Source organism: Pristis pectinata, chromosome 20, assembly GCF_009764475.1.
Source record: "Pristis pectinata isolate sPriPec2 chromosome 20, sPriPec2.1.pri, whole genome shotgun sequence".
Classification (NCBI taxonomy): domain Eukaryota; kingdom Metazoa; phylum Chordata; class Chondrichthyes; order Rhinopristiformes; family Pristidae; genus Pristis; species Pristis pectinata.
In genome coordinates, this window is record NC_067424.1 from 17,878,469 (window position 1) to 17,897,474 (window position 19,006).

Here is a 19,006-nt window from a genome sequence, read left to right on the forward strand (position 1 = left end):
GCTTACATCCATACTTAAGACATGTAACTATTATCACTGTAGAGGGCAGAATCTGTGAAAGTGAAGGGGCCAGGGGATCATTTTATATGTAACTCACTCTGATAGATGCTGTTCTAACTGGTAAACAAAGTCTAACAGATGACCAGGTTATCCCACTGACAGCTACAATCTGACCTTACTCTAACCTCATTCAAATGCCAACACAATGCAACATTGCTCTCAGCTCCAAGTCTGTCAGATCTGCTGCAAGATCAGTGTAGTAATGCCATACAATCTTGTACTTTACTACAACACAGAAGGAGGCCATTTGACCTATAGGGCTCATGCTAGCTCCCAGCAGAGCAATCTGATCACTCCTCTTCCCCTGTTCCTTGCAGAACTCCATCACATGCTCATTATCTCTCCTTTGGATCCCACACTTAGGACTAATTTACATTATCCAGTTAACCCACCAGCATATCTTTGGGATGTGAAGGGAAACTGGAGCACCCAGCAGAAATACAGAGTGTCACAGGGGAATGTGGAAACTCTGCACAGAGAGCACCTGAGGTCAGGGCTCAACCCCAGACAATGGAACCACTCTTTTTGTCAATAGATCATCAGTCTTTACGCTGCTGTGACCTCAGGGTACCAGTTACCTTTGATTCTAAACAGCTCAGCTCTATTCAACCCAGTGCCTGCCTAATGCTGTTCAATGTTTTATTTTGGCAGAGGCTAGTTGTTTTGGAAGCCAGAGAACCAGCAGAAGAAGAACAAACACTTGCCACTGACATCAGCTGACATTGGAATGTCTGACAATAGGGAATATTTAAATGCAGATAATAGATTTTCTGAATACCTCAACTCATCCCTCCCTCCCTCCTTTTTCTTGACTATGAAGAAAAGAAGCAGGCTAATGCAAGGTATGTATCTGAATGTCCATATTTAAGCAGAATACATGCTGGATGAAATTAATTGTGTGATAATTCAGTGACCCACATTCAGATGGTTTAGAAAATGTCAACACAGGCACAGAAAGAAAAATAAAAGAGAAGGAAAAGTAGTTTAGACAAAAAAAAAAGAGAATTAAAAAAGACAGAAAGGAAACTAAGGCAGAGGGGGTGGAGGGAGTTTTTCTATGTAATCAATGCAGAAAATATAAAGCAAAGCTTTAGGGAGATTGCAGGCTGATCCAGTTAGATGATGATGCAGAGGTACTGAAGGAAAAGGATTTGGTCAATTATGTTAATAACTGCAACTGACAAGAGTAATGGCTTACACTGTCACAGTCACATAGGATTTTATAGCTTTGGTAGAAATTGCTTTAACATTGTGGCAGGGATGATAACTTATATAGAGGAACTCAAACATGATGTTCCTGGAAAGATGTTCACAGATTGGGAAGCAGTAGGGGTGGGGGATGTTCAGAGACTTGAGAGGAAAGTGAGGTGGACAAAGGGCATCGAGAGTTATTTTCTGAGGGACTAACACTGTTAATTATGAGACCTGATTTTCCATTACAATTAAAGTGCAAATCCAACTACAGAGAGTCTAAAAGTGAAATGTTGATGGTGCAAAACAAATGATGAAACAATGTAAACTGACCAGCAAATTCTGAATGTCTTGCTTCACCTCTCCTGAACTTTCTGGCTGATTAGTGCACCAATAAACCCATTCAACATAAACTCATCATTACTTTACCAGAACCATTAGGCTGGTAATAATATTTGGTAATGAAATGGCTGGGAACTTGGTGAATGGATCTTAGAACACATTGGAATCACTGGATCATTTTTTGGAGTGGAATATGGTCCAACTACATTTTTCTTTTACAGAACATGGATGCCATTGACATTTACGGTTCATCCCTAATTGCCCCAACCTGAGGAAACAGTTCACAGTCAACCACATTGATGGGGTCTGGAGTCAGAAATATGTCAGACTGGGTAAGGACAGCAGATTTCCTTCACTGAAGGACATATATCGATTCTGTTTTTAGAACTTTTCGATAGCTTCATGACTACCAACACAGAGGCCAGCATTAAAAAGAAATTGATTTATTAAGTTAGTTTACTTTACATTCCAACTGGCATGATAGGATCCAAACTCGGGTCTCTGGATCAATGGTGCAGAACCCCGACTGCTAGAGTAGAATTGCTGAATACCATATCTCACTGGCCATAGTGAATACTGACTGTGCATTAAAGGTTGGTATGGAATTTTAAGCATGCACTTTGTTAGCCTGTCATGAAGGAGTTTGAGCTGCAATGTGTATGCAAAGCTAATGGAGACTTGATTTGATATAAATTGATATCTTGCTGTGCACAGAAAAATCAAATGAAAAAAATGCCCAATTACAGAAAATTTCCCTATATTCATTAATTTTTCTATATGATTATTAATAATTACTTTAAATAGTGGCCAACGGCCAGCTGTGAAAATGATGTCTAGTAATTTCATCTTTCTTAGTTCAAAAAGTAAGTTAAGCATCGACTCAACCACATTATTTATCCTTTTGAAAACCAGACCACAGCATTATAAAATGATCCAATGTTTAGAGGCAATATTATTTTCAGATTTTAAATAAATGTGGTCATGGCTGAGTGCAGCAAGGCCACTAAAAACTTGAATATATTTCTGATGTTGAATAACTTCTAGGACAGAGAAGGCAGTGCAATATTGCAACATTGAAAGCAATACGATAAAATCACCAATACTTAACATGAAGGAATTTTGCAACACTAAAGAAAAACTGATCCTGTCCTGTGATCTCAGCACAATGATACTTCTCATGTCAGGCCACATTTATGTGACTGTTCATTTCACTTTCTTGTTAGGGGGTAAGCAGGCTGTAAGCCTGTAGTCAATTTGGTAGTGTGATACTCATTTACTTTATTGATCAGGAAGGCAAGGATGGCATGTGCCTCTTTTATTCATAGGTTCAGCAGCTGAGGCTCCCTATCCATGGCATGGGCTTTTTAATAAGTCTTTTAGTATTTTCTCTCCTTTAAAGATTACCAACCAATGGCATCCTTGGTGGTATTGGTATTGGAATTGGTTTATTATTGTCACTTGTACCGAGGTACAGTGAAAAACTTGTCTTGCATACTGATCGTACAGGTCAACTAATCACACAGTACAGTTACATTGAGTTAATACAGACTGCATTGATGTAGTACAGGTAAAAACAATAACAGTACAGAGTAAAGTGTCACATCTACAGAGAAAGTGCAGTGCAATAAGGTGCAAGGTCACAACAAGGTAGATCGTGAGGTCATAGTCCATCTCATCGTATAAGGGAACCGTTCAATAGTCTTATCACAGTGGGGTAGAAGCTGTCCTTAAATCTGGTGGTACATGCCCTCAGGCTCCTGTATTTTCTACCTGATGGAAGAGGAGAGAAGGGAGAACGACCTGGGTGGGTGGGTAACCTGTAACAACTCTTGTTATGTCTTAATTCTAAATCAATGCCAGCATTGCCACCTCATTTAGTTCTTATTCAAGAGAATTATTGTCACATTCTTCTTTAATTTATCATTTGATCTTTTACCAACAACGTTTTAAGACAAGCATTAAATAACATGCTTTGTGACTTCTAAACAACCTGCCGTGGATGTCCCGTCTTAGTCAAACCTATCACTTCACTTATCCTGTGCTTGTTCACAACCTATGCATTAATCATTCTTCTTGCCTAAGTACATAGGCTGAGTGTCACAAGGCATCCTTCCAAAAGAAACAATAACAGAGTACCGTGTCACCTATAATAAACACAGAAAAGATGCACTTGTGGATCTGCATGTTTCAGTGCATGAGGAAATATGCAACTTTAAGTTGAAAATATATCATATGTTGTTGATAAAGTTAATGACATTTTATATGTATCCTCTGGTATCATTAAAAATGGTTGGCATTGTCACAGCAAAATGGATCTGTAAGCAAAATGGATCAGTTACTCATGTTAATGGTACATGCATTAATTTAACAGTTCTTAATGATCAATTGTTCTGGCTCAAGTGATTTGTGCAAACACTCTAGAAATAGAGTAAAATGAGCACTGTGGAAAATCTAAGGTAAATAATCATTCAAAGTTATTTGGCATTGTTTATTTGTAATGAAGGGAAATGATCATCAGTTGATATCTACACTGACACAGAGAATTATATAAAGTTGCATCCCTATGGGTTTTACAAGTTGGAACATTACATCATGCAATATTTGTTGCACGCTGACATATAATATGGAATATTTAATCAAGCCATGTAGTATAATTAGCTTTGAATTGCATTTAATGAATTTGAGAAACCCCAATTACCCTTAAGCGCATCCCAAGACAACAAAATGAAGGATCATTTTAAAATACACTGAGACGGGCTGCTAATTCCTTCACCCACATTTTAAACATGCAGCCAGGTCACATATGTTGACAGTGATTACTTAGTTGTCAATAGAAGTCGAACGTTTTAAAGACTAAAATTTAACAGAATTACAAGGTATTTGTATTTATATGATTAAAAGAAAATAAGTTAAAAATATGGAAAGCAAACTAATGTTTATGTTGCACAGACATATTACTATGGTGGATTACAAGTTTTACAAGGCAGCTGACACATTAAAACAAAGACAGGGCTTTTGGACTATGTGGTGCGTCTGCTCACAGCAAAAAGGGTGGAGAAATCAGAGCTACAGTATTGTTTCCCACTAACTGACCTGTGTTTGTATGAGATTGTCTCCCCATTTAGAATTATGCTGCTTTATTCTTCAATTGAACATGTATTCATTAAAGTTTATATAAAATATTTCAAGTTATTTGAGAAATGCTTGAAAACAGCTGATTAGTCTTGAGGAGCTGGATTAAGATTTTCTGATGGAAAACAGCGTTGAGAAGTGAGCTTGTCTCTTCATTCAGACACTTGAAAGATAATTTGTCCGAAAAGTAGGGATCATTGCAAATTACATATTGTATTTTTATTACTCACTGTTCATTTGGTGCATCTGCCTACTTTTGCTGCATGAGCTATTCAAATATCTTTGTGCTATGACCTTGACCATTTGTGTTGATTCAGTTCAGGTTGCAATCACTTCACATTCCTGGAGAGGGAATCATAATCAATTGTTGGATAAAGACTAGAGATATTTTAAATATGTATGACAAAGTTAGATGCAGTTGAGGCATTCTTGCAAAGAAGCAACTTGCTTTCATTTCTTTTGCAGTGTTATTAGTTATCAGTTCTTTTAGTCAGTCTACAAAAGAATTAGGGGTGGCGTAGTGGTGCAGCTAATCATGCTGCTTCTCAGCACCAGAGACCTGGGTTCAATCTGACCTTGTGCACTGTTCATGTGTTGGCTGTATGTTCTCCTTTCTTCTGGGTATTCCAGTTTCCTCCTACATTCCAAGGACATGTGGGTTGGCAGGTTAATTTTTCACTGCAAATTGCCTCTTGTGTTTAGGTGAGTGTTGGAATCCCGGGGGCGTTGATGAGAATATAGAGAGAATAAAAAAATGAATGTAGGAAAAGTGCAGATGGGTGCTTGATGGTGTGTGTGGGCTTGATGAGCTGAAGGGCCTGTGTCCATGCTGTATCTCTCGGTGACTCCATGACAATCCTTCCACTGATTTTTACAGTAACCAGTTAAACAACTAGCACATCTTTGGGAGTTCTCAGCATCATGAAAACAAGTGCAAACTCTGCACAGACAGCACCTGAAGTCAGGATTGAACCCAGGTCCCTGGTGCTATGAGCTAGTAGCTCCAACTGCTACCTACTGTGCCTCTTCTGTTTGCTGGAGGGAATTTACTTTGTCATTTCTGAGTTAACAAGGCCAATGTTTTCTCCTTTCCATCTTTCAGTGGAAGAATTCAACCTGGGTTGCTGGAGCTGTGAAGCAGCAGCTCTACTACCTGCACAACTGTGCCCCCCCCAATGGAACGATTATCTCTACATCTACCCTTTCATAATCTTAAGATTTTTTATCAGAAAATCCTCTCTTTTCTAGAGAAAAGACCTTGGGTTAGATATTGTTCCGTGCCCTTTTTTGCCATTGAAGCACTATTGCCAGTCACCCAACATTGATTGTGAAAGTCATATAAAGGTCAAGAACTTCAGTTGTGAGGTACACAAAACAGCATGTTCAAACTTCCCTGTGCATTTCCTCCTCCATGGAGAGGCCTACCTGATCAGGATATGTCTCCAGGTGTCCTTTGGAACCAAGGTCTCAAAGTTCCTGTGCAGTTGAAAATTGACTTAACCTGCCATAAGAACAAAATTGTCGCTGTTTCTGGGCCTCTTAGCACCTGGTAGGAAATTCACCACCCGACTTTCTGGCTTGCTTTTTATTAGCGATGGAAACTTTTTTTCTAGTGTAAAACTCCCCCAGAAGATATCACCAACAGTGCAACATGGAAAATTCATCTTCTGCATGATTTTCAATCTAACGGTTCTGAAAAACAACATTACTTGAAAACTTGGTTTTACCATCGCTGTTTCTCTTGAAACCATACCACTTAAAGGGTGAACACTAAAGGACCATTCTTGGTCCACACTGAGATCCATGATCTCCTATGACCAGGAATGCAATCTCACACATCTGCTAAAACCTACAAGTCCATAGCTCCCTGAATTAAATAGATAAAGAAGGCATATGGATACTTCCCTTCATTGGTTGAGACATGGAGTACAAAAGTCAGTAAGTCATGTTGCATCTGTATAAAACTTTGGTAAGGCCACATTTGGAGAATTGTGTGCAGTTCTGTTTGCTGCATTACAGAAAGGATATAGAGGCTTTGGAGAGGGGTGTAGAAGAGGTCCACCAGGATGTTGCCTGGATTGGAGAGTGTCTGCATCAAGTGGTACACTGTTTTAACACAATTCAAAAGCAGTTAAAGCAATTTCCACAACAGTATCTGGTCATTACCACATCACAAGAATGATTACCATTAAGCTACCTCATTCAAGTGCTTTGGGAGTTCATGAAGGCATTATATAAATGCAAGACTTTTTTCATTATGTCCCAGCTTGGTTAACCTACTTGCTTTTTTTACCATTTGTTTACTTTTTAGTTAAATCATAACTGTGCTTGTTCTGCACATGGTTATTTTTAATGCACTACAACTAATAAACAGCAATCAATCTAGATATTGTTATTTGTGTAAGAAATACTGTCAGTGGAGATTTTCACTTAGGAAATGGTTTATTGATTGGCTTGAGTTATAACACATGAACAATTTGGGAACAGGAGATTTTATTTACAGTCCATGAAAAGTCGAAGGAGACAGGATGGATTTCATGTGTCTTTCAAATTATTCTGTGACCTCTGTTTTATGACTGTTTCTAGAGCACTTCAATATAATTTAGAGATTCATTGCCAAATACCCTTCAAATTAGAGCCTGGCCATTTAAGAATGAAATCAGGCCTTCACACTAAATATGATGAGAATCTGGAACACACCTCTCAAAAGGCTGTGGCTGCTGGTGGGTCAACTGATATTTTCAGTAATAATCAATAGTTTCTTGCTAGGTAAGGGTATGACGTGATATGCAAAAAGGCAGGTAAGTGTACAAATGACAAACGAACAGTCGAATAGGTTCAAAAGACTGGGTGGACTGGGTGGCATGGTAGTGTAGCAATTAGCATAACACTATTACAGCACCAGTGACCCGGGTTCAATTCCAGCTACTGTCTGTAAGGAGTTTGTACGTTGTCCCCATGTCTGCGTGGGTTTCCTCCGGGTACTCTGGTTTCCTCCCGCATTCCAAAGGCGTACAGGTTAGGAAGTTGCGGGCATGCTATGTAGGTACCTGAACTGTGGCGACACTTGTGGGCTGCCCCCAGAGCATTCTACGCAAAAAGATGTATTTCGCTGTGTGTTTCGATGTATATGTGACTAATAAAGCTATCTTATCTTATTTTGAGATGATTGGCAGAATCACTTTATTGATGGTAGGCTTTCTGCCCCCAGATACCTCTTACCACATTAAAGATAACCACCAGTGATTAGAGCTGTGCAGAACTTGCCTGATCCATACATTTAGAAAATTATAAGACAATCAAGCAGAGCCTACAATGCTTTTTATGAAAGGTAAATCGTGTTTGACTAATTTTGATGTTGTAATAGAGTGGATGAAGAGAAGACAGGAGATGTAGCGTATATGGATTTCCAGAAGGCATTCGATGAAGTGCCACATAGATAGTATGAGATATGAGTACAAGGCAATTGGAGGAAGTATATTAGCATTATTAGGGGCTTGGCAAACTAACAGAAAGAAGAGAGTCAGGACAAGTGGGTAATACTTGGATTGGCCATCAGTAACTAATAGTTCATTACTAGTCCCTCAACTATTTATAATCTCTATTAACAATTTAGATGAAGGGATTGAATGCCACTGAAGCCAGATTTGCTAATGATACAAAGGTAGCAAGTTATGAACAGGACACAAGTAAGTTGCAAATGGACATCAATAGTTTAAGTGAGTGGCAAGAAGTTGACAGGTGAAGTATAATGTGGGAAAATGTGAGATTATCTACTTTGAAAGAAAGAATGAAAAGGATAATTATTATTTAAACTGAGTGTGACTGCGAATTGTTGTGGGGCAAAGCTTTTCCAATACATGAATCACAAAAGTTTGGCCTGAAGGTACGGCAAGTAATTAGAAAGACCAATGGACCGTTGTCCTTTTTTGCAAGGAATATGGAGTATAAAAGTAAGGAAGTTTTAATGCAATTTTGTTGGATGCTGGTGAGAATGCTCCTGGAGTATGTGTACAGCTTTGGTCTCCCTATTTAAGGAAAAATGTGCTTGCATTGGAGGCTCACAAGATTGATTCCAAGTATGATGGGATTGACATATGAAGAAAGATTGAGCAGGTTGAGCCCATACTCATTGGAGTTTAGAGGAAGGAGCAGCTGATCTTATTGAAAGATTCTGAAGGAGGTTGAAAGGGTGGATGCGAAGAGGATGCTTTCCCAGGTGGAGGTATTTAAAGCTAGAAGGGCATTGTTTCAGAATAAAGGATCGCCCATTTCAGACGGCGACGAGGAGTTTTTTCTATCACAAAATCATGAATTAATGGAATCTTCTGCCCAGAGAGTTATGGAGGCAGAATCATTGATTGTATTCAAGTAGATTAACAGATATGTGAAGTATGAGGAGTCAAGGGCATGGAGACAGAGTGGGAAAATGGAGTTGAGGCTAACATTGGATCACTATGACTTTATTTAATCATGGAACAGGCTCGAGAGGCTGACCAGCCTCCTCCTACTCCAGTCTCCTGTTTACTTACGTTCTTCTCTCTTTCCTAGTATGTGCTGCTGCTATGTGTCTGCCTTGGACAATGTGTCTTTAAGGGCTGGGTCAAAAACCTGGAATTCTGTCCCAAACAGCGTTGTGGGTACACCCACACCTCAAGGACTGCAGCTGTTCAAGAGGCAGCTCACCACAACTTCTCAACAGTAAATAGGGATGGGCAATGAAATGCTGGCTCAGCCTGCAAAGCTCACATCCCTGAAAAAAAGGGCTGGAGCCTTTCCTAGATTGGTAGACAGTGAAGTGTCAGAAGCTGCGTTGAATTGAGCCTGGTCCTGTCAGGCAAAGTGCAGGTCTTGCTTTTGTGTATCGTTCTGTGTATGAAGTATGTCAATGTAATTCCTTCATTTTGAGGAATTTTGCAAGTTTTTTGATGGGTTTCAGAATCAGTATTAGCATTAGTCCACACACACAAACATTCATAAACACACTCACGCACACATACAAACACAAAGACATACATAAATACACACACAAAAATAAATACAAACACGTAGACAAATATATACAGGCACACACACATTCATAAACATACTTGCATACACACACACACACACACAGATACACACACATTCGTAAACATAATTACACACCACACACACACACACACACACACACACACACACACACACACACACACACACACACACACACACACACACACACACACAGTGTTGGAGCATCCCCGCAGAATTTTGTAAATCTCACTCTGGATCCTAAAGCTATCATCCCAGTAACTCTGCCATCTCGACACAAGAGGGAGGGTTAGCAGAACATGTTGAAGCACTCATTTGCAATTGAGATTTGATGCAGTTAGAGCATGTTAGAATTTTTAGGCAATCATTCCTACTTATGAATAAGAGTGAATTTATGTTTTTAATGTGCAGTTTGTCATTCCTACCACCAAAATACAAGAAGCTTCCATCATTCTCTAAAGAATCAATCTACTGGCATCTATCACAGCAGGCAAGTGCTGACTTACGTTTTCTGCTTATGAATAAGAAAATGAGAGATACCTGCAGGGCTGACATTCTATTGAAACTAAATCTCTGTTATTTTTAGTAACCTGCATTAATAGATTATCAAATAACTGGGCTTGCTACTTAATTAGTGGATGGGAAAATGTCATCCTCCTGAGCTTTAGCAGTGTTTGAGGAAGAAGAGCTGCAAACCCTTATATTATTGTTACAGGGCTATCAGCAGAAAATTACCAGAGCTAGCAGACGAGTGAAGTGACCTCAAATACTGGGTTGCACCTGCCACATTACATTGACAGGCAGTCAGATTGTTCTTTGCATGGACACACAAACATGCAGAGGCCCAATGGTGCTTGGAGTTTAACATAAGTTCAGAATAACATAAGAAATAGAAGCCACTTTGGCCCCTTGAGACTGCCACACTTTTCAAAAGGATCATGGCTTTTTTTTTAGCATAGTGCCACTTTCCTTTGTATCCTTTAGTTCTCTTAATATCTTAAAATCCATCCATCTCTATCTAGAATATGCTCCACTTTGGAGACAGAATTCCAAAGATCCACTTCAATCTGTTGAAGAGATTTCTCCTCATCTCAGTCCTGAATGGCCAACTGTGATACCTGGTTCTAGATACCCGAGGCAGGGGAAATATCAATTCTACATCTACACTACAAAAATATTAAGAACTTTGCATGTTTTAATAAGATCATTTCTCATCCTTCTACAATTCATAGGCCCATTCTCCTTACCTTCCTTTATAAGACAGACCTGTCATCCCAGGGCTCAATCTGGGGAACCTTCATTGCAATCTCTTTATTGCAAGTACATAGGGAAATGGGGAGACCTGAACTGTACACAATAGTCCAATTGCAGCTTTACCAAGACACTTAATAATTGTAGTAAGATGCCTCTGTTCTTGTACTTGAACTCTTGCACAATAAAGACCAACATAACTTTTGCCTTCCATATTGCTTCCTGAACCCACCTGTTGACTTTCTATGATTCACATGCACTTCATTCTCTATATTTTCTCCCTCACACTTTTTCCACGTTTTATTTGCCAATTCTTCAAACATTCACTTAGCCTGCATATATCCTCCAGAACCTCACTGCAAGTTCCTTAGAACCCACATTACCACATTGATTTGTTTTGTCAGCAAACTTGGATATATTACACGTGATCCCTGCATCCAAATTATTGCTATAGATTGTAAATAGCTGCATCCCCAGCAATAATCCCTTAGCACCCCACTAGTCATAGCCTTTCAATCCAAAACTGACCCATTTATTCATATTCCTTGTTCTCTGTTTCTTAACCAATCCTCAATCCATGCCAGTAGGTTACCCACAATACTATGTACTTTAATTTTGTTTAGTAATCTCTATCTGGTGCTTTATCAAAGGCTTTTTGGATCTAAAAACACCACAATAACTCGGTCTTCCTTATCTATCCAGCTGGGTGCAACTTAAAAAAATTCTAAAAGAATTATCAACAATGATTTACATCCATGTTGACTTTACCCAATCCTATTATTATTTTATAAGTATTCAATTACCTTCATAACCTTGATTGGTAAAGGGGTTAAGGGCTACGGGGAGTAGGCAGGAGAATGGAGTTGAAAAAAAATAGAGCAGACTTGATGGGCCAAATAACTGAATTCTGTTCCTATATCTTATGGCCATATGGTCTTGTATTTTTTCTGCTTCTGATGTTAGGTTAACTGGTTTATGGATCACTGGTTTTCCTATCTCTCCTCTCTTAAATATTAGGAATTTTGGAAGATGACACCTACTGAAAACCAATGAATCCAGCAGATCCTTAGCCACCTATTTTAAAACTGTAGGATATAGGTTATTAGGTCTTTGGGAGTTATTGCCTTTCAGTCCAGTAATTTCTTCAGTCCTAATTTTTTGCTAATGCTAATTTCTTGACCTCCTCATTTGCTCTGGACCCTGTATACCTGTTACTTCTGGGAGGTTTTCTGTGTCCTTCAGTGAAGACAAACTGAAAATATTTGTTTACCTTCTCTCTCATTTCACTATTGTTCAAGATAATTTCTGTCTCATTCTGTGAAGTCACATTAACCTTTGTTGAATCTTTTCCTTTTCACATTTCTATAGAAGTTCTTACTATCTGCTTTTATCATTCTTACATTTTATTTTCCCTTTCTTTATCAATACCTTCATCTCCCTCCCCCTTTGCTGAATTCTGAAATTTTCTCAGTCCTTGGGTTTACTGCTTTATTTTGGCGGTGGTATAAACTTTTCTTTTGTTCTAGTACTATCTTGAACTTTGCTTCATGGCTACGTCTGAACCTCTTTTGCTCTTGAATGTTTTTGCCTTAATAGATATATATTACTTCTAAACCATTTTAAGGTAAGATAAGATATCTTTATTAGTCACATGTACATTTAAATATATTACTTCTAATTTTTTTTAAATAGCAACTGCTTAACTACTATCGTATCCTCCAGTGTAGTTTTCCAGTCTACCATAGTCAAATCATGTTTCATGCCTTGGCTTTCCTTATGCAGATGTTAGACCCTGGCTTCAGACAAATCAAATGGGTTGATACATCTGGATGTAAATAGATTGGTGTGGGGTGGGTTAGGTGTCAGTCATATGTGAGAAAGACTGATATCTCAAGGATCATGTTAGATAATGTTAAATCTAGTTTGTTCAACTTGTAGATGTACTGGGGCCCAGTACAATATGAATATGTTGTTCAAACCTGATGTATGGCTGACCTGAAGAAAAATGTATTTGGGTGATATACAAAGATGAAATAATATTTACTTTATAGGTGTCTGAAAAGGAAGGATGCTGGAAGTACTCAGATTAATTTAAATAAAAAAACAACATATCATTTCAATAAAGAAAATTTGGGAAACTATACTGTCAGATAATGTCAAAGGAAAACAAAAGTACAAACAAAAGTTTGAGAATGTGGAACGTTCAGCAAGGGAATGAAATGAGAGTTGACAAATAAAAATAAAGAATGGGTGAAGAACAGAAAAGTTGGGAAAAGCAGGAAAAAGACTGATGGACAAATCCAAGACATGAGTAAAGATTAGGAGAAAGAGACCTGGGACTCAACGTACGAGTGAGGATGAGAAAGCAAAATTGTGCAGGCAGGCTAAAGAGGGGTGATTATAAAAACATCTAAGAGAACTTAAATAATGTTAGTGTATTTACAGTAAAACTGTAAAACCATTTAATTATTACAGCTAACTATGCAGCATTAAACAATGTAATTGTAAGGTGCATTTTAAAATAACGGGTTGTGTTATATGTAAACAGTGTAATTGAATTGTGTTCTATTCGAGGGTGAAATTATACTTTGAAAATAATGTGATGCGGGTTAATTGGTGGTAACTGAAAATCATGTATTTCAGTGGAAAATAGTGAACTAATATCTGAGGAATAACCTCATTCCAATGAGAGCCAAAATTTTCATGATGGTTACTTAGATTAGATCTTTTAAGTAATGAAAGCGCCTCTGCTACCTCAAGTCACATGCTGAATTTATGGTTTGAAAACTGATCTAAAAGCAGCAAGATAATGTTTAAGTTAGAAGAAAATGGCTTAGAAACAGTTTGGGTCTTGGAAAAGCATGTTAAATTAGTTGTACGGGAAGATCTATGAATGTTTTGTTTGAGAGTAAACTGTGATAATGTTGCATTATGCATGAGACCCAGTTTGTCATGCTTTATAGATTGACTATTACACATTTGGTGCAGTGAAGATTCTTTATTTTGTGAGTTCCTCTGTTGCAGATTTTGCAAAGAAAAATGGGCAAATCGTGGGTCTAATTAACATGCTACATTTGTGAAGTCAAGGGGTGGGAAAGGGCCTGGACCCAGTAACGGTGGGGGGTGGGGTGGGTCAGGTGTCAGTCATGTGTGAGAAAGACTGAGATCTCAAGGATTATGTTAGGGAGTGCAGTGCTCAGCTGTTGAGGTGAGGTGCTTGGGATTGTGATTGAGTTGTGGGCAAGTATTGAGTTTCCAATGGGATTGGGAGGATAGATGTCATAGTTAGATGAGGGGTGGATTTGGAGAGCCACAAGGAGAGAAGAGGTGAACTTTTAACTACTTGAAGTTGGTTCTCAGAGTGGGGCCAGCTGAGGCAGGTCCCTTTTAAGTAGTGCTGAATCTGGCCACCACAAGTATACAACTGTAAATCATTGAAATGACCTTTAATTGTATGTTGCACAGCACCTTATGCCATTGCATTTCCAATGTTTCCATATGGTAGGGTTAGGAAGACCGAAGAGGAGAATCCCACATATCACAACGAGTGCAATAGGTTCCCTGTAAAATATTTTCTGAAAAAAATCATATTTCAGATTACACATAAGTTTTGTGCTATGTGACACAGTATGCAGGACAAGTTAATTTTAAGTTACTTTTCATTCCAATGTCAGAAAAGGTTTAATTTGGGAAATTAATGCCATATAATTTGGTTGTGAAATATTTTCACATAGTCAATGGAAGTGAACCTGTGCCAGTGCAAAGGAGTTATTGCAACATTTTGGGCTGGTACAAAAGCATTCTGAAAGCTAATGGACAGTTAGTCTTTATTCCAGCCAAAATGGATCAGAAAAGCAAAGAAATAATGGTTCTGTTGTACAGAGCTTTAACTGGACTCTATCTTAGCACCATGCCCAATTTTGGGCACTGAATCTCAAAATGGGTTAATTGGCCCTGGACAGGCTATTGCAGATTAACGAGAATGATGTCAAAGCTGAAAGGATTTGTTTATAAGGTCAGATAATATAAAGTTGATTTGCATACACTGGAGCCAGAACCAAGCCTTACAGGACATCGAGATTATACAGGTCCTCCCTAGGTTACAACAGGGTTCTGTTCCCGAAAACTGCATAACCTGAACAGTTCACAAGCTAGAAACGCTGCTGCCTTGCAAATTAATTAAATAAAAACATAGGTCAACCAAGGGCAATCTGTCGGTAAACCAAGGCATTTAACTCAACCATTCAGATTTCTCTGCAAGATGCAATGATATTGCACAAACCAAGCTCCCACATTGCAGAAGATGCCCGCAGCCCCACAGCAGCTGGCAAATCCAGTCTCCCATATGTTCGTTCATACTTACGCACTGTGCATGTCAGTTGTTCGTAACCTGGGGAGGACTTGTAGAAGTTTGCAACTCTTTTCTGAAAACATGAATTAATGCTAGATCAATTGTTAGTTTTAAATTTGAGATCAATAGATTTTTCTAATCCAAGGATTAAGAATTAAGGAACATGAGGAAAAGGTAGGAGTTAAAACACAGATCTGTCATGAATTTATGGAATGAGGAACTGACAAGTGGTTTTAAGAACCTACTCCTATTTTTATGGTCTTCACAAAATTGATAGGCGATCTTAAAATGATTACAAGATTCAGTGGGTTCAGAGAAACAATTTATTGTGATGGGGAACTCACAAACCAGGGATAACAGTCTTTAAACTGGAGCTTTCAAAGGCATAACTCAACCATTTTCAAAGGTGTTGAACATGGAAGTGACACATCTTCTGACAATTAAGCATTATGAAAGAATACAATGATGAAGGAAAAATAACCAAATTATGTAAATTCACTTATAAATTCATTATAAGCAGATCCTGATTTTTGCTTGATGTCTCATTTTCGATATTTTATTATATAATAGCTTTTCACAGAATAAATAATTAAGTTTGAGGATATTTTTCTGGCCCTGGGAGTAAAAGTGAAAGCAGGAGAATGAGATGCTACCTGCTGAGGAATGTAAGAGCAGTAAAGCGTTCTGAAGTTAGCTATGCAAGTTTTAACATGAAGCAGTGGAGCATTGCTGTACTAAACAGGAACTACACAGCAGTGACTACCCCATTATTTAACAAGATTACTGCTTGATTAATAGCACAGTGGTATTTAAGTCACTTATAATTATTATACTTTCGAATCACGTTACTGATAAAATGTCTTCTTGTCAAGGCCAAGAAATCTAAATGGAAGGACCTCATGTATTAGCATCCAACCCCTAGCAGCTGCCATAACTTGTGAGGTATATGAGTGAAGCAACAAAATGTCACATATCTTCTTCTATACGAACAGGAAGCTTCCTACTAGGGTTCAGCATCTAGTATTTATGGTTTGCTCAATGTCTATAACCGAAGTAATTCCTTTTTGCGTAATATATTTTATGCTTCAAAATGATATGGCAATTAAACTTTATTATAGATCAGTCGGCTTTTTTTAGAATAGGCACTATATCCTTTTTATTTTAGGCGACACTAAAGCTCCAAACGCCTGATACGAATAACACTCACAGTTATTTAGACACTCTGTAATTTTTACTGACCTCACTTGAAAGTAAAATCAATAAAGATTTTTAAAAAGGTGTCCTGCACAAAGCCAATCCATTCCCAAAGGGTGGACTAGGATACAGTTATTGACCACAGGGTAAGAATCTACTTTTGGTGTTGCAGGTCTAACCAATGGTGTTTTAAAAAGCTCTCAAACAATCATGATATGGCACAGCATCATTTAAAAAGACAGTGTTGCCAGGCTCCCTCATTCAAAGTCATGCTGCTTCGGGTAATACTGAAAAGCTCTCTTTTGTTGCTGCTTTCACTCAAGTACCAATACCAATAAACCAATACCAATACATAGCTGAGACTTCATCAGCCTGCCCATAAAGGAACATACTCACACCACCCTCACTATTCCAGCTTCTGAAGATTGCTGCTTACATCTATATGGCTGAAGCAGTAATTCCTGAAGCCAGGGAGTGTGCTCCCAGATGTAGGGAAACATGGAGAGGCACATGGAGAACACATCATCCTTAGATGGATTGCCTCTGTTGAAGGGGGCCACAGAGACAATCCAGGAATAGCTGTAGATGACACTGATAGGATGTTGCCAGAGAGGTCTCTTCTTGGAGATAATCAATGCTGAATATAATATCAGGATCTCACAAGAATAGTCAAGATGAGACCTCGCACTTAAGACTTCTTCATTGCATCTAAAGCTCTTGCAATCACCTTCACTCACATGCTGCTAAAACCTTTCCTCACAGTCCAACACTCTGAGTCCCAATGCATTGATTTTGTCTCCCTTTTTCTCTCAATTTCCCTCTGCCTCTCCCCCTTGCCATGTTCCTGCTTTCTAACTATTTCTTCCTCTTTCTCTGTTGCTCTTCATGAGCACCTCTGCCTTCCCTTCTCTCTATTTATTCATGTGGGTCTCTCCATCTCCATATCTCCCAATCACCATGTCTCTCTCCTATCCCCATCATACTGTTATGTTCTACTAACATGCAAAGGATCCATTAATACCAATACCAAACCAAGACCAATAATTGAGAGTGGGTGGAAACACCCTGCTGGCTATGTACAGTCTTGCAAGTAAAGCCAATTTTACTGTGTTCCATTTCTTTCTTTGCTTTGCACTTGCTAACAGTGATGTCTCGGGTCCTGCCCCCTACGGAGAGTGCTGACATCTCCAACAAAGGTGGCTGTGCCAGTTGCAGGATACACAATGGAGAGTCAGCAGCCTGCAGTCATGCGGGAGTGGATGGTTGTGCAACACTGAGGTGGGACAGGGTCAGTATTGTTGGGCGGGTGGTACTGCAGAGACCAGAGCTGGGATCCATTTGGCAGGGTTGCGAAGGGCTGAGGGATGAGGTATAATATGTGCAGCTCAACCGTTTCTAATTCTTTTTAAGCTTTCCTCTGAGAGATGGATAGGAGCCCTGAGCCACAGCCCACTGCCTCAGGGAGCTGCTGGAGTTATCTGAAGAGCAGGAGGAGTTGGTGGCACCAGCTCTGCAGTCCAAGCACCCCATTGTGCCAGTGTGCCCATCACAGCAGAGCACCAGACCAGATACTGGCACCATGGAGAGATTAGATGAGAGGTCATGCTTCATGAGAGGAGTAACCTGGCACAAAGAGGGCTGCAGTCAGACTGAAGGAGAAGAAGAACTTCTGCTTCAGCTTCATGGAGATGGGACCCAGTCAGTAGTGCTGACTCAAATGAGTCGGATGAGGCCCTTGATAAGGAGACATCTAGGCTCTTGGTTAGGCATTCTGAAATGCTTGAAGCAACAATGGCCCTGTCAGACTAACTGTGTGAGATGAATATGAGTGTGGCAAAGGCCACATCTATGTTTTGTAGGGAACTGGTGCAGAGTGAGGAGAACCTGCCCCTCTTTGGAAGTGATTCTCTCTGCTCTGAACACCAATGCTGAGGAAAGTGGGCTGAGGGAACAGGTTTCTGGCTCTTGAGGCACAGTCCCAGTCAGCCGGTGCTCTGCTGACACTGAATCAGCAGCAGAAAATCAAAGGAAGATGGAGGACCTGATGGTGATTATCATAGTATCATGTCAGGTCTGCAATTGTACAGATTACACAATGGACTACAGTGGTGGGGCTGACTGTAATTTCAAATGAGACCACGAGCTGGCAAGTATGATTTTTTGATGAAAGGAAATGAAAAATCAAGAGCCAATTATTAACTCCCCTTCTGACCTCAGTGAGCAGCCCAGACATATTGTACTGTTCTGATCCTAAATATCCATCAGTATACTTGACTGCAAATGCTCGTAAGTGGGCCATTTGATGAGGAAAGCAAGAAAAAATGCTTTCGATGAAGGTGTTCGAGATGCAGCAGGTTAGGCTTGCAAAGTGAAGGCAGAGTATGGGCAATGATAAAAGCATTCATTTTTTTCAATGATGACAACTGGGCATATTCAGTTCTGTTTTTGAGAAAG

The 19,006-nt window shown here is 39.2% G+C and overlaps 1 long non-coding RNA gene across 1 annotated transcript in view; it reads left to right on the forward strand.

Moving 5' to 3' along the window:
* Positions 1-881: 881 nt before the first annotated feature.
* The window catches only part of LOC127581004 (uncharacterized), a 66,371-nt gene continuing 48,246 nt past the window's right edge, over positions 882-19,006 (forward strand). The window contains exons 1-2 of the long non-coding RNA XR_007957917.1: positions 882-902; positions 1,815-1,925. This is a non-coding gene — a long non-coding RNA (uncharacterized LOC127581004). The remainder of the gene's footprint in view (positions 903-1,814; positions 1,926-19,006) is intronic.